The sequence below is a fragment of the Falco punctatus genome (assembly GCF_963210335.1).
Source record: "Falco punctatus genome assembly, chromosome: Z".
In the NCBI taxonomy this organism is placed as follows: Eukaryota; Metazoa; Chordata; class Aves; order Falconiformes; family Falconidae; genus Falco; species Falco punctatus.
The window spans coordinates 52,482,596-52,498,858 of record NC_137586.1 but is presented as its reverse complement, the minus strand read 5'-3'; positions in this window follow the sequence as shown (position 1 = coordinate 52,498,858).

Below are 16,263 nucleotides of genomic sequence, written 5' to 3'. Positions count from 1 at the left end.
AAGTTTCTTTTACTGATACTTTTTCCTTCTACTGAGGAAAGAATTGCTAGCGACATGGGGATAAAATTAAAGTTATTTATGGAATTAGTTTTCATTACTGTTGGCTTTCTCCTTAGCATCAACAGAGTGTAACTTCTTTGCATCTCAGTTGTGCTGTCTCACTGATCTTACTTTCCCCATTTTCTGTTGGTCTCTGTAGTTGCTTTCAGCAGCTGGTTCACCAATACTGATTTTTCCTGGGTGTGAATACGCTGTGCTTCAACTGTTGATAAACTTTTCCTCTCCTCAACTGTAGTACAGCCTTCTTTCTGAAGCTTTTAATTACTGCTTAGTTAATTACAGTCAGTTTGATGTACTCTGTGAAGAGGAGCAAGTTCAGTAGCTCAGAGAGACTCTTTCTGTTTCAGTGTTCTCTTTTTCTCTGCTTAAAATGTGCAAGCTAAATTGCCCATGCTGATTTATAATTAATATACATTCTAGGATTTTGGTAGCATTTGTGCACAATTAGTAATTTTAGGAATAATTTCCATTTCTTTGCTGTTTTTCTTACAATATTGAAATCTCTCATAGTTTTACCAAGAAGATCTCCTATTCCATTGAAGTTACTCTAAGGAGATGTGGGCGGAGGGGTTAGCTATTAAGCTAATGTTTTATTTTTACAGTGAATCACTGACTGGAGAAGGAAAGGACACTTGGCCCTATAGGTTAGTCCCCTGTACTTTAGTCTGGTTTACATGTTTGTGCATTCATGTGTTCTCTCTTCCTTCCTTATAAACCATCTCTATATCTTTTACAATAATTTATGCCGTTAGTTTCTTTCTTAGTATGGTTTGACCTAACAAATTCATGTGTTGTGTCCTTGAACATATACCTGATATTGCAATGTCTAGCATCTAGGCAGCCACCTAGCAGACTCAAATCCACTCCTTTTCCATCAGGGCATGATTGTGACACACTTCTACATGTAAAGGGTCTTTAAAAAAACTTTCAGTGCCAAGGCCTGAGGGATGCCTAATGAGCCAGGTGATTCCCCACTGATCGTCTGGCAATATGTGTACAGTGCCTGTGAAGCACAGTGGTTGTCACATAAGGTATGCAGCAGTGACAGTTAAGAGTTACACACTGCATTAACTCTGAAGATTTTGTTTCTAGCTCCTCTACTAAGCTGTACATGACTGTGTTGCATAGCCACTTGTTCTGCATACACATTTGTCTGGCTATGCTACTGGATCGTAACCTCCTTGGAGCAGGCACTATCTAGTATTACATACCTAGCACAGTAGTCCCTGTTCTCTGTTGAGTTCTCTAATCAACACCTATGTGCAAATACATAGTGGAAGTTATTTGCTAACAGTCATATGGGATATTGCAGTTGTTTTCTGGTGTGTGAGGATGGCTGCAGTATCTTAGTATGAGAACCACTGGAGAATGCTGACTCTTTTTTCATGTTGACCCCTGTAAGATATGCTGCTAGAATTTCCTTTTTACTTTTAGCTTTGGTCTGGATTCTGATTCCTTTTGCTTTACTCTTGAGCTGAATAGCACCTTTTTCCAGAAATGTCACATTGGTTCAGTGGGTCATTCATGGATGGGAAGGTACTGTTGAACATGACTAAAAGCCTTGGAATCTGGTCCTTAAATCACATTTGCAAGTTGAACTGTGTGTGTGTGTGTGTGTCTTTTTTAAGCTTTTTTTGCAAAGACTCTAGTTTACCCTGTTAGACTTCACTGAAACCTTTCATTATTAGTGCTACTGTTAGGTCACAAAGCTTCATAATGTTCTTCGTTGTTGTTTGTTTCATGCACTGAATTAGAAATTAATTCTCTCTCAGATTCACTGGCATATGCTTCTAAGTTTATACTATCTATTTAATGTATCCCATGGTATGTGTGTCTCATCAAATGTGACAGATTGGGGTGATTCTGTCAATAATTCATATTTGATATAGAGTAGAACAAAGTTAAGAGGGAATTACAAAGTAATATAATCCCTGTCCCTTTTAAAACAGATGAAGTTGGACTAAAATTGATGCCTTCGACCAGGACACTTAACATTCAAAAGCTAAACCTACCAGCATAGGGAATGATAGATGCTTGTTTGGAAATAATATGGGAAGTCAGAGTAGAGGATAGCGATTGACGTCTTCAAAAGAAGTCCTCTGGGCCTCACTTTTCAGAGGTGAGGAAGCAGCCACAGCTCTCATTAAATTCCACCGGAGTCCCAGGTGCTCAATACCTCTGAATTTCAAGCAATTAAGTAGGGCATGCAAACTGGGATGCTGTAAGCTGACAACAGTTGAGGCTGATCCACTTGAAGGTACTGCCAAAGCAGTTGCTGAGAAACTAGAGGCTGAAAAGGAAAATAGTGAAATCAGCTCTGTGTGTGCCAAAGACCCTGCAAGTGTCTTTGACTTCTTTGATAGAGACTCAGATGCTTTGATTAGCGTAGAGAAATAGCAGTCAAGGAGGTTTTTTAAAGCAGCTCTAAATGGTTGGAAGATGTGAGGACTAGAGGCTGTTTCTGCTGTATCTGGGAGAGGAAGTTTCCCTGCTATATGCCAAGAGTTTGTTCCATGATCATTGATGGAAAACAGGGACTCCTGCTAAGCTATACAGGCTTTTAGTGAAGCAACTGTTCTTCAGAGAAGGGACAGCTGCAATTTGACGAGTGTTGTGCGTGCAGACTGACCTCCAGTGCTTTACCAGGCATCTTTTTCCTGCTGCAAAAGGTCTTTCTTCCAAGGGCATTTGCCAGAGCTATTCTCTCACTGGTTTGGTCCATGACTGAGGTATGGAAGGGAACCCTTGGATGTTCCAGAGAATTAGAATTATTTTGCAACCCCCTGGATACCTGGAAAAATATGATTTTGCTTCAATAGTAGTAGTAGCAAAAGTCCCTTCAAGTCCCATGAGATCAGTGTCTGCCTGTGAAGAACTGTCTGATTCTGCAAGTTTCTTCCCTGTACAGTCTCCTGTGGAATTCTTCTGCTGTGTCTGCAGTGTTCTGCAATGCGTGATGCCTGTCTTTTGCAGTTAGATAATACACTCTGAAAATGTTCTGTAATTTCCTGTGGAATTGTCTGTTCAAGAAGTTACATTATCACAAAAAGTACCTTCAGAATTTTAAAACTATAAAGTTCTGGGCTCCTGGGCATTTTCCCAGCTCCCTGTTTTTCTCAGCCAGACTTAGAATGGTTGGCCCCTCCTGTCTAACCGAGGCACACCCCACTGCATCAACACTGCTTGGCTGAGGCCTCTCAGGGGCTGATTTATGTGCTGACAAAAGCAACCACGTGTAAGGAAGCAGTCTGTCTTCCCAAGCCTTTCTAGAGGCTGAAGATTTCAGCTGCACAGATGCTATTCAAGAAAACATTGTGTAATTCAACTGCATGAGTCTCAGAGGGTTGGGAAAGCAAAAATCTGGCTAGGAAAACCAAGTGTGGTGCTGTGTGACCACACTGAGGAAGCTCTAAGCTTTCATGTCTTTGTGTCTTGTTAATAAGATACGGCAGTACAGAGAGAAGCACTATGTCAAAAATATGGTAACCGTCTCCTCCTTCAATTAAAATAGGTCTGATGCAAAACTAAGCATCACCACCTGTTAAAAATAAATTTACTTTGTAGTTTATGTGATATTCCTTTGCTGAATGTGTCACAAAGGTTGTGCTGAAGTCACATGCTGCAGTGAGGCTAGTGTTGATTGACGTTTTTCTCCTTAAAGGTGCACGAAGAGAGTATGTTAACAAGTGATGATGGTAACTGATGGGTGGGGACACTAGGTGTGCAGAAGGTGCTGCACACACATGATGTCTAGGACTGTTGGAGTTTCTTGCTCATATTGGACAATCAGCAAAACTGCTTCCCCCACCCCTGCAGCTGCCCCCCACCCCCCCTCAAAAGAAAGAAAAAAGAAAAAAAAAAGTACTATCTCAAAGTCTCCAGTCTGCTTTACAAGATACACCAGACTCAGAATTGCAACTTGGTGCTCAGTCTGTATTATCCTCATGGTGGATTTATTTAACAACTGACAGTTCAATGGGTCTGATTCTCCTTTCTTTTGCACAGCTTTAGGCTGGCAGTTACTTGAACAAATTTTATGGGATTATCTTTGTATAGAACTTTTTTTTTGTTGTTTCAGTGAGGGTAAACTGTGTAGCTGCAGTAAAGCAGCTATTGAGTTTTTTGTTCCTGTTTTAAAGTTGAGTCTGATGGAAGTAACTCCTAGCTGTTATTCACCCACCTTTCACTCAAGTAAAAAATTGGGATGAAATTGTGGGGAGAAAAGGATTATGTCTTGACTGTAGTAAGGGAAAACAAATGCTTCACTTGGAGTAATCTGGAATGGGGGAAAAAAAAGAAAATCCTGGGTGAGGACTCTAGTCACTAGGTGACAGAAATCTAGTCACTAGGTGACAGAAATGCCTGAGAGCAAGCATTTACAGGCTCTCATGAAAACATTCTCCTTGTGCCCTGGTGTGGAAGAAGAATAATTTGAAACACAGGAAGTTGCCATGGAACAGAAATATCACCCACTGATGAGCTTTATTGCCTCATAATGTGTCAGCCTACAAAGTCACAGCAAATGGTTGAGATACTTTCTGGTGTGACAGACCAAGACCATGGCACTGTCTTGTGACTTACTCGAAAGTTGTGATAATAAGCATCCCTCCTGCCTGTCATTTTTTATTTCACTGTGTTTTCTCAAAAAAGGAGTTTAACTTTTCAGAAAAGAGTGAGAAGTTGCAAACAACTAAAACAAAAAATATTTTCCCATGGTAGAATATACTGTTATATAACAAACCAGAAAGATTACTGTCTGCTGGAAGGGAAAAACATACTTGAAGAGCAAGATGAAAACAAGACTCAAAGAAGTGAGTTTTGAACGTATCCTTAATGCAAAGTGAAAAAACTGAAGTTACAGACAGTAAATGATGCACCAGTCATGGCACTCCACTCACAGACTGGTATTATACTGTCATATGCTGTAGGTCCTTCTTGCTCCCCCAGTCCACATGAGAAACATATTCCTCTCCACACCCTGACCATGGACATCAGCCTGCATCCTGTATCCCAAACAAATTGTTCTGGTTTCCATTTTAACAGTTTTACTTACTCTGTCATTTCAGACCAACTAAACAAACTCTCTCTTTGCAATCTGGAAATCCAGAAATCTTAGCTAATCTGTCTGCTTCTGATGCCTTCCAAGTTTGATGAGGTTGTGGTTGTTTTATCTCTCACTGTTATTAGAGAGCAGGTCAATGCTGCTCCACTTATTCTGTAGATTTTTACTGCTCTGTGGATGTCAGGAATATTCTTTTTATCTTCTCTTTTGAATCCCCTGTTAATCATATCATGATGCACCTTTTTTGAATCTATAGTTTTATTGAATGAGGTTTTTAATCTTTGCAGAACTCCTAACTAGTCATGTTCATAAAGAAATGAAAAAAACCTTGGTATTCGTATCACCTGATGTGGTTGGTTTTTTGGGCTCTGCAAAGATTAAAAACACAGTAAGACTTGAGAGCATCCTAGAGGGAATATAGAGGTTACTATTAATATGTTCTTCTTTTGAATGTAACTGATCTGAGGATTTGGAAATAGAGGAAAAGTGACTGTTTAAAGCAATAGACAAGGTTGAGATTTTAGATACATACTGCAGAATATTACAGTAAGAAGAAACTGGGAAAATGATGAGGGCCAATGCTGAAGCTGTTCCTAGATACATCCTCATTTCCACAGGCTCAGAGACGCAAATACCTGTTGTAGGATTACAGTAAAATGATTGAGTTGGTATCAGCGGTGGGATGACTTCTGATGTGGTAATGGAGAGTGCTCCATGGCACCTAGGTAGATAGCCAAGGAGGTTTTAAATGCTTTTTCACAGCAGGCATAGCTCCCTGTGTCCATCATCTGCAGTGGCAGTTCTGCACTGCTGTTACTGATGGTGCTGCTGGCTGAGCACTGCTCTTGGGCATGGCTGCTGGTGGGGCAGGACTGCAGCCCTCAGCCTCCTTAGCACAGCCATTTGGTCCCAATTTCTGACCTGCAGGCCAGGAGTAGATTTCCCTTTTCTTGTGCCTCCTTCATCTGACCTTTACCAGCTGTGGGTGTTTCCCAGAAAATGTTGTCAACAGCATTGTATCCTGGCTAGGACACGCACTAGCCCAATCCTTCTGCAGAAGACATCGGTGCAGTGTTTGAGAAGCTCCACAAAGAAGAGGGAGAGGCAGTATGAGGAGTGGAGAAGAGACCAGATAGGGACAGGACCTGGTGGCAAACACAGAGGAAAGCATGAAGAGAGCAGGACAGGAGAGCTTTAAATAAGGAAAGGAAGGGATGGAAACACAGCAGGGACAAAGAGCCTTCCTGTCTGGAATCCTGAGGTCTCTTTTCAGGTCTGGGCATAGATTTGTCATGCAGTCTTTGGAAAGTCACATCACGTTCCTGCTTGCAATGTGTCCTCAGGAGCCTGGAATGTGAGCTTAGCTGCTTATTATTGGACTCCTTATTTACAAAGCTAGGAGGGCCTGTTTTGATCTTTTATTCTGATTCCTTTTGCAATGCATGCAGCTGAACTTCCTAAAATTAATTCCTGCTTAAACTGAAGCCTATCTTCTTGGGAAAAAAATCCAGTATTTGTGGGGGAAATTCAGTGCAGATCTTTAAATCCAAATTTGGTGTGTTTATCTATAAGTTAATTTCTGTGCCTTTTTTCTACTTCAAATTGTTTTATTTTCAACTTCAGTAGATGTTAAACCTTGATGTATCTTTGTCTCTAGACCCAAAGCTCCTCAATTATCAAATTCTTATTCCTCACAGGTGGTTGTAATCTCTGATTATTTCATCCCCTTAATACGTTTTTCACAGAGAAGGACTTAATTTATTTAAGCTATCAGGCACATTTCCTCATGCTTTAATTGCTCTAATGGTTCTTCTCTGGACCACCTCCAGATTGCTACCAGCTCCCTGGACTGTGGGTCCTGGGGTGTGCTGCTGGTGGAGAGCTGCTTCCAGTGGGGGACATGCGCAGAGAGGACAGGCATGGGGAGGCCAAAGGCTGCACACCTCATAAAGAGCACAAAGACCTGCTTGTGGGCAGACAGCCCAGACTCCTTTGTGACCGGCTTCCAGTCCTCATCTTTGTCTGGCAGGTGTGACCGTGGCTGCAGCCTGCAGGAAACAAAGACTGCTTTTCCTTCACAGCCCTTGCTGGAGGTACCTGGTGTCTCCATGTCTCCCCAGTACTCAAGCATGCTGGAGCAGCTGCAAGCAGCCCTGGCATGTATGCCAGAATACACCTTTGTCCCAGATGATTTCAGGAAGCACTTTGCCATCCTGAGGATGGAAACTTGCTCTTCATGAGTGTCTGACTGCTTTTGCTTGGCCCTGTGTATGTAAACATTACCCTGCAGCTGTTTCCCACCCACTTTTTTATCTGTCATCTTCCTTCATCTGCTGATGTTGGAATAAATATGCAAAGATCTGTTTAAGTCCCTCTGTTTTGTTTTTTTTCCAAATACATTTCTGAAGTCTGAAATGAGAGACAAAGAAATAAAAGATTAGCAGATATTAAATAGCACAAATTACAAGGAGTCTGGAACCAAACCCCTGGATGAGAAGAATCCAGACTCCAGGGGAGTTGAGGCGGGACCTGCATCCAAATCCACATGCTGTGGTTGATTTTCAATTATATGATGGGCTGTGCCAGAAGTCTCATTCAGGGCAGAATGGAACATGAGTTGGATTTGGGTCTGGATTTGAATTTTGTGGTGCAGGCTCATTGACAACTGGCAGAAGCAAAACGCATTTATAAAGGAACAAATTAAGTGAGTGAAACTTATTACCAATGAGAAACGAGTATGAGGCTGCAGAAGGAACCAACCTAACTCATGTGCCCAGTCTACAATTGCTGACCGACACGAGTGATTTTACGCATGTGCCTCAGTTGTTTCAAACACCCTAGACCCTGTTCTCCTCTTGCTGTTCTTACGTCACTGTGACTCTACTGACTTCAGTGAAGCTATTAATAATTTACATAACTTTAAGTGGCCAGGGAATAGGTCCACTGACATTACCAGTGTCTGATCCATGCCTGATGAAAAAAACTTACTAAAATAAAAAGTGGTTTACATATTTAATTTGACAGAGGCATACATAAAAATATACCTCACAGTCCAAGTTAATATGAAAAGCCTGTCAAATCTGCCTATATAAATCTCAATATTTTCAACATTTAATTAGAAAGAGAAGTGTTCACACTTCTTACTAAGAAGGGAAAAAAAAGGTTAGGTTATCTTAGAACATTATTATTATAGAATATAATATATTGAATTATTTCAGAACAACCAATGTTGCAGAACTATCTCTTCAAAAACCAAAATATTAACATCTGTGATACATTTAGAACAAATCTAGTTGATATTTAAGTTAGTTACCATTCTGTATCAGAACAATAATTTTTCCCACCCCATCTGCTGTATATTACCATTTTGGTCTCATTGGCTGTTTTGTTTGAAAGAACAGAAAAAAGGCATTAAAACCCAAAGTCCATTATTCAATTAAAGGACACGCAGTATGGCTTGTGAAAAAGTAGGCATTGACCTACATTAGAAACAGAAAAAATATTCATTGCAAAACAAAAGGACTTCCTGTTTTTCTATTCACAACTGACTTGTGAGCTGACCAACATTTCTGAGAACATAATTTACCCTCAAATTTGCCAGCAAACTTGTGTGCATAAATTTCTAGAAGAGTTTTCTCTCTGTATATGCACTGTGTGTGATTACATGCTTGGTCTATTAATTTAGGAGGTTCTTCTTTTTGTTCCCTGATTTGAATCTGAATCTTTTGTGATTGTAAGAAACACCAGTTGTGTCATAAAGATCGTTCAGTCATTGTTTTCAGCAACGGAATGCAATTTTCAAAGCCTCTGTGCTGTGAAGTTCTGACAGTTTTACCAGTTAAAACCCTTTCTATGTGCTTTTTCACAGCATTTCATAACACACTTGTAATGGCAGATGCTCTGATTTAATTATTAGCTCATACTCCAGACTACAGCTACTTCAATTTTCTTGATAATTTTAAAGACTCATTGTCTGATGAATATCAGCACATTTTATAAATTCATTCCATTTAATACCTAGTATTTTTCTGGTCATTTGCTTTTGCAGGCACATAGACATCTGCCTATACCTCTGAAGGATTTCCAGATTTCACATCCATATGCTAAGGTAGAAATAACATTTGAAGTAAAAGAAAAAAAAATGTTTTCTGATCTTCCAATTGTAGGTTGTTCATGATCAAATTTTGGATAGGCACAAACTGCAGCTGTCCCCTTGGTAATTCATGATACTACTTTCTTTTTGGACACCCATACTAGCCTCCTCATTGCTATCAAACACAGGAAGCAAATTAATTCCCCTTAAAATAGATGCCTACCTGAGAGTGGCCAGAGTTCTGATTAGTCTTTTTCCCTGTCTCATTACTTAACCCATACTTTTTAGTGATGCTGGACAGTCTTTTTATCTCTTATTTTCAGTTTCATTAAGCTGTCACTTTGGACAGCTTCTTTGCAAATTCAGCAGCATGTGGTTTAACAAAGTTATGCTGATATTTCAGCCATTTATGTTTTTTCTCCTGGTGAAACACCTGGCTTAAATATTTCAGGCAACAGCCAGGAAGAGGACAAGTAATGGCTGACTAATGTGATTCATCTTAGTGCCTACTTAAAATACCAATAGAAATTAAGAGATAATAGGATGTGTTAATTTTCTCACGAGACAGGTTTTTGTGTTAAGAGAAAATTTGCCTGTATTCAGGTATTTCTGTGGGTGGTAAAGAGCATAGTAAAACTGAGGAAATGATAAAAAGTATTCAAATGGTCATGGCAGGGGATGGCTTCTGTCCATCCCATTGGATGATGTATGAACTGGAGCAGTAATCATAATTTCTCTGTGCTCTTGGTATGTAAGGTGTTGGAAACGCTGACTTTGTACGGAATTGGGCCCTGAACAGTACAAGACACCTTGTACTCTTCAATCCGTGTATACTTTGTGCATCCTCTGCTGTTCGTTAGACAATACTGCAAACAAAATACCCACTCCAATAGAAGTTTTTTAAAAGCATATAATAATTACAGAAAGGAGTGAATATTTCCAGGTGGAGCTGCTGGAGTATTTGACCGGCTGGAAGTGTCTGTTGCTGTTAGGACTGCACAGGAGTTTCTATGGAAGACCAGTCTGTCAGACCATTGCAGCTGCATTCACTCATGATGCAAAGCAAGGTGCATGTTCGGATAATTAGCTGAGTCTCCCAGTTTTGTGGAAACTGGCAGATTCATTGTGAAGTGATTTAAAAGAGGTGTGCTAGAGCCAATGGACACTTGCCATATTACAACAGCCAGAGATCTGAACTTACAGTAGTTGCACAGGATAATTTTTCTGACTCTAGGTACTTTAACCATGCTAAGTCAATGAGACTAAAATTTTGGCTTTGGTGTGACTTGAGTAGTAAGTTCTAAACATGCTTTTAGCGTTACTTACAGTTGCAGACTTTGTTCAGACATGGTATCTTCAATGAATGAAAGCTGTGTTGAGGTAACTGTGGTCTTCATGTTAAACTTCTAAGGAAACTGTGGTTTTGCATTATAACACTGTAATTGTTTACTAGTCAGAAAGTAATTCTTACCACAAGCATAACATTTTTATTCCTTGTTTAACTAAGCAAATAACTGTATCTTCTTATGATGAAAGCATCTTAGCTCACTCAATTCCAAATATCTAAATCTGAGCTAATCATCTAGGTTACTTTTTATAAGCAATGAAAAGGAATAAATCTTTCTAGGGCACAATCCAGTGACCTACTTGAGGTGTCTATCTTAGGATGAGATATTCGGTGGGTTAGAAATGCCTGTTAAGGGAGACCATGTCAGTGCCTCTGTTAGTGATGCCTTTCTTTTAGATGTCTGCATCAGATAATGCCCACACTAGCTCTGTTTTTCAAACATTGAGATAATTTTCCTCCTTCTCAAAACCTTCATGGAACAGGCTCACACTTCTCCTTCTTTCAGCCTTTCTGATTGTATAGATCTACAGCTGCTACAGCTTAGTGCAATTGTGAATCTGTAGCAGACGCATAAATCTGCAGTACTGTGATAGGCACAGGCATAGCACCATTGCGGAAGTCTGGAGACAACTTTAAGCACTGCTGATACAGTCATTCCTTTGCATTTTCAAATTGTCTTTGGCACTGGTAGTCCACTCACAACTTCTGACCCAGAAGGTTAGGTTTACTTGCTTAAGATTAGAATGTCTTTACACGGAAAACAATTTTTTTGGAGTTCAGAGTCTGGATTTTGCCTTTATGATGCAGAAAGCTGGTAACAGCAGCTGCTGGTATCTGTTGTTGCACTTCAGGGACATCCAGATGGCATGTTAACTTCTGCAGTTTCTGAAGGATCTGAGAGAAAGTTTCTGTGTTTGTCCAAATTTAAAAAAAAAAAAAAAAAAAAAAAAAAGTTCGAGTTTTAAAGTACTTTGCTTTCCTGCCACAGTACTAATAGGGTGCCCCTTCAAAAAGATGTGCAGGCCAGTCAGTATGCTGCATGCATCAAGCCCAAGGGAGTATGCTATGCCGTATTATTAAAGTCGGTGAATCTTATGAGTCTGATTCAAGAGTTCTATCTTTCTGACACAATCAGCAATACGTTGGCATGCTGAAGCCTGCTGTGTGTTCAGCAGAGATTATGATGGATTAGTATCCTTTATTTCAAGCACAGAATCCAGGGAATGATTTTAAATGTTTGATTTCTTCATTGAGGTCTTCAGTGAGCTTGAAGGTGAGCAGCTCACACATGGTGTATAGAGCCCACTGTAATACAAGTTATCTTTGCAAACTGCTATTTGTTCTGTTCTTCAAGGATGAAGAAATGTGATTTCTTCCTGTGGCTATGCAAAATTGTTGTCTTTTATTGGACTATGTCCTGGGGCTCTGTACTGGAAATTAATACTTGTCTCTCCTCTGTTGCCTGTCTCAGCACCTTTTAACTTCAAGGAACTTGACACTGCTTCAGTTCTGTGAGTTTCTGCAGCTTCATTTCATGCTACTGATCATCAGATTTTGCAAGGTCTGCAAATGCCTTGTAAACAACTTTCCTGCTGTAGACCAAGCCTATTCCATAAATAAATCAGACAAGTGGACTGGAGATGGCTTCAGCAGGGTATACATGCAGCAATATTTCTGTAGTTGTAGATGCCTTTCTTCTTTTTCATGGTGATCATTTTATTGTTGCTAACACCCAGAAAACAGAGCTCAGTGTGTAGTACTCCAATCTGAGTCATAAATAAGTATTGCCACGTTGCTTTCCCCATCCTTTGGGTCTGACATGCTCATCAACCCCTTTTTTTCTAGCTGATGTCTGAAAAAATTTTCAAAGTTGGACATCAAGTCATGAAATGTCTGTGCAGGAATATCAATCCTGAGATTATCATTCCTGCAATTGTCTTATGCTGGCTCCATTGCTTCGTTTTCCATAGGTCATCAGCAACGTCTGTCAGACTGGTTGGTGATTCAGTGGACTAACAAGATCTGCCTTATCAGTAAGCACGGGATTTTTCTAGTTGCTCTCAATCTTTTTGAGCCAGGCTTCAGCATCTGTGTATATCTTCAAATCTTAGATCTTGCAGATCTGCAAATACCTGAACTGGAATGCTTCAGCTGTCATCATATCTCATACATGAACTCTGGAGCTCATCAGTCTAAGAGTAGCAAGCGTCACCCCCAAGATTTGAGGCTACTGTCCTCTGAGTGCCTTTGTTTGCTGATCTACCAGGGTTTCCCAAAAGGTGTATAGATTCAAGAACTGAGAACATTTTCTTTCTAAGATCAATATTAGCATTATATTCTGTAAGATTCACCAGCATTGTGTAAATAAGAGCAGTAATAGCAAATGGGCAAACAGATCTGCTAGGTAGGTGTAACCTAATTTTCATTTCAGTGACCATCTTGGATAAATGACCTGTTCTGGCAGAGCTATCACATGTAAAACAGCTTCTATGAAAATGCACCAATAAAAAAAAAAATCTTTTCCAGTTCAAATTGTTTTACTTCAGCTTAATGCTTTAAATACTTTATTCCTACAGCTGTAGTTCTGATTGAAAGAATAATACCAGGGCAGTGCAGGGCACTTAGTGGTGACAATGCTACACTTCTGCTAAAGCAGATGAAGGTTTGAGTCAGTTACCTGAACTGTTGTTTAACTGCAGAAGCTGTATCTAGTTGCCTGTAGCACATCCCAGGGCTACCTCTACATCTTTGCCTGTCCTCAGGGCCACTGGTTCTACCTTCTGCTAAGCTCCTCTCCCAGCTATATGAAGAGTCACAATTTGTATCCATTGACAGAATATAAGGATGGCAAATCATACCAAAGGCAAACACAATCCCTTATCTTGCCTATGACAGCTGCCAGATTCCTGGGGAAAGAAGCAGGACACGGGGTTTGTACGGGATGATTATTTTATGCAATATGTTCATCTGGCTTCTGACAGATGCTATGCTTCCTAAATTTGTCTGTTTGGATGTTGATCATAGGTTTGTGCTTGATCCCATTACCCCTATAGATGCTCTACCAAAAACGTAAACAAAAAAGTCTCCTTGTCTCAAGGAGAATTCATGGCTTCTGGGGCATTCTTCTCAAAGTTCTCATCTTACACATGGATATTAAACCAGAAGTTTCCTACAGACCTAAAATTTATATCCAGTCTTTAGAGAATCAGCTATGCATTTGATATCTAATGCACAGTTTGCAAGTAATTTATGGCAGGTTAGTTCTGGAAACAAACAAAAAGCTGCAGCTAAAAAACGACCCTATATTGTGGGAAAATAAAAGCAAAGGTTTTAGCTGTTAGCTTCATCAACTCAGTGTTTGTCAGTTAGGTCATAATCACCTGTTTGCCTCCAAGCTTCTGCAAATGTTGTTTTGTTTTTGTGCATATAACTGGATCGGCCGCACTAGATTTAACTCTATGTGACTGGATCTATTCATGGAAGATTAGATGACAAAATGTATTGGGTCAATCCAAACCAGATCTGATATATTCATCATTGTGAATGCATCTCTTGATTGACTGTGATGGAGATGACCAGAGTCCTGTTCCCTCAGAAGATATGTATAAGCCCAAGAAGACCCAATTAGTTTTAATGGTATTTCACCACTAGAAAACATCCTGACTGATCAAACTCATGTATCTTTTGCATTGCTGTCTCCCTACGCGTATTTTTGAAATGTTCACTCCTGTTTTTAATGAACCTGGAGAAGGATATTGATTAAACTGTTAAAACATCTAAAGAACTCAGTGTTCTCAGTTCAATAAAATATAGCCATTTGTTGAGGTTAACTTCAAAATGTAGCTCTCCCTTGGTTGTTGTTTTTTTATTATTATTATTATTTTAATTTTATTTTATTTTCTTCTAGATTGGTGATTGACTAAATACATAGGTACCTCAAGTTTTCTATCTTGTTCCATTAGCTATACAGAAGTTATACAGATTTTCAGAAAGCACCAAGTAACTACCTCTTCTCTATCAGGTCTATTTAAAACATCTCAGATTTGATATCACAGCCTCTGAACCATTGCTGCTCAAACCTGAATCACTTGCCTGCCAGTTAATGGTTCCTGCCATTGCCTCTTGACAAACTTTTGCATGTCTTCCAAAGAAATTGTCCATGGAGATAAGTGAGAAGGCTTGACTCACTTCTTCTTGTCTAATGGTATTATATAATACTTATTTGTAGTCACTGAAGAGGGTCCCACTCTCTTTAACAGGTGCTGTTCTAAATCCCTGGGCCTCTTGTTTGTCTCTGTTTACAAGAGACATCTTTTGTAAACGTGACTCTTCTGACGTAGGCACAGAGGCATCCACAAACTCTGTTCACGTGAACTGTGACAAGGAACTGCTCTCAGTCTGCAGACCAGGACAAGAGCTAAACCATGGGACAAATGGTGAAAAGCTCTCTGTCTTCTCCTCATCTTTGTCCTGCTCTGGGCCTATGTGATGACCTGCAGTCACTTTAAACTCCACCTGCAGATGTGTTCTCACCTCCTGAAATAAAGAAAAGAAAGGGAAGAAGCTACAGATTTGCAACAATTTTCCCTTCACACACACCCCAAAATACAGTTTACATATTTTATGAGATTAATGTCCTTTGTTTCTGATTACATGAATCTGATCAGCATATTAATAAGTTAAAAATAAAAACCTCTCAAATATGCAACAGCTGCTATTTTTCTGCTGAATTCATTCAGGGTATGTAATTTTTTATGAAATATTTATTGTGTTAGAGAGAGGGATTGATCTGAGAGTGTGCATGCACATGTGTGTGTGACTTTGAGCTAGCATTAATACAGCAGTTATGTCTCTTCTACATAATGCATGAGGACAGACAGAGGAGGATATCCATTGTGTTGTGTGGTGGAAAACATGTAAAGCAAATTGTAGTTATTCTGGTGAGACAGGGTGTGGTGGAGGCAGGTTTGTCAGGACTGAATGTGTCAGTGTGTGGCAGTAAGGAAGAGCAATAGAGTAAGGTCCTGTTCTAGAAGATGTACCATTATGGTTATTGGTTTTGTGAGAAGCCCATAACTCTTGTTGGACTGTGTGCCAAACACGGGGTAAATATTGCAAAGATCTGAGGAAAGCCTATTCAGTCAGAGTTGGGAGATCAGCTCAGCAGATCTCAGAAACACTGTGCTAATGTGGTAACCACTCTATTTGAAATGTGTTTATGTGGTCTGTGTATTTGCAACAGGTACTTGATATACCAAGACATAATTTTAATTTCCATATTCTTAAAAAGGTGCAAAAAAACCCAGAGTTTTAAATGTGACCTGCACTTTGAGGTATTTTTTTGACGTTGTCTTTCCAGATCCTGATCCTGGAGTGGAGGAAGGGTACTGAAGATACTAGAGTTCCCTTTGAAGCCAACAGGACTCTGAAGTGCTCAGCATCTCTCAAGTTCATTGTGCAGCAGCTGATTAATCTTTAGAAGATAACAGCTGCGTTCCAAATGCAATGAAGTGGTCAGTCCATACATGTGCACTTTAGCAGCTACATTGTCAAGCTGAATGAATGGTTGTGCCTCCTTCATTCCCTTTTTCTCCCCTGAAAAGAGTCAAGGAGAGTGGAGAAGCTGGAGAGTGGAAGACATATAAATTGAATCCCTATACATAGTTAAAATAGAAGACTATTTCATCATGATTGAAAGTT